The sequence below is a fragment of the Octopus bimaculoides genome, unplaced genomic scaffold (genome assembly GCF_001194135.2).
Source record: "Octopus bimaculoides isolate UCB-OBI-ISO-001 unplaced genomic scaffold, ASM119413v2 Scaffold_112021, whole genome shotgun sequence".
Lineage (NCBI taxonomy): Eukaryota > Metazoa > Mollusca > Cephalopoda > Octopoda > Octopodidae > Octopus > Octopus bimaculoides.
The window spans coordinates 1-242 of NW_026431341.1; the positions used below are offsets into that span (position 1 = coordinate 1).

Here is a 242-nt window from a genome sequence, read left to right on the forward strand (position 1 = left end):
CCGCGAGTCCGCTGCCCTAACCACTGGGCCATTGCGCCTCCACAAGCATAAAAAAATAAAGTTATTGAGAATAAAATTGGTGTGCCCCAGGTGAGGTTCGAACTCACGACCTTCAGATTCCTCAGCATGTTTACTTTGCTTATGAGACTGACGCGCTGCCTACTGCGCTACCGAGGCATGCGATAACACGCCTTTAAATTTGTCTATGTATGACTTTCGTACTAATTTATTTTGTCATTTAA

The 242-nt window shown here is 44.6% G+C and overlaps 1 non-coding gene across 1 annotated transcript; it reads right to left on the reverse strand.

The window, feature by feature from the left end:
* Positions 1-82: 82 nt before the first annotated feature.
* Positions 83-177, reverse strand: Trnam-cau (transfer RNA methionine (anticodon CAU)). Its single transcript has 2 exons — positions 141-177; positions 83-118 (listed from the first exon to the last, which is right to left on the reverse strand). It is a non-coding gene; the product is annotated as a tRNA-Met (tRNA).
* Between the last annotated feature and the right edge of the window lie 65 nt (positions 178-242).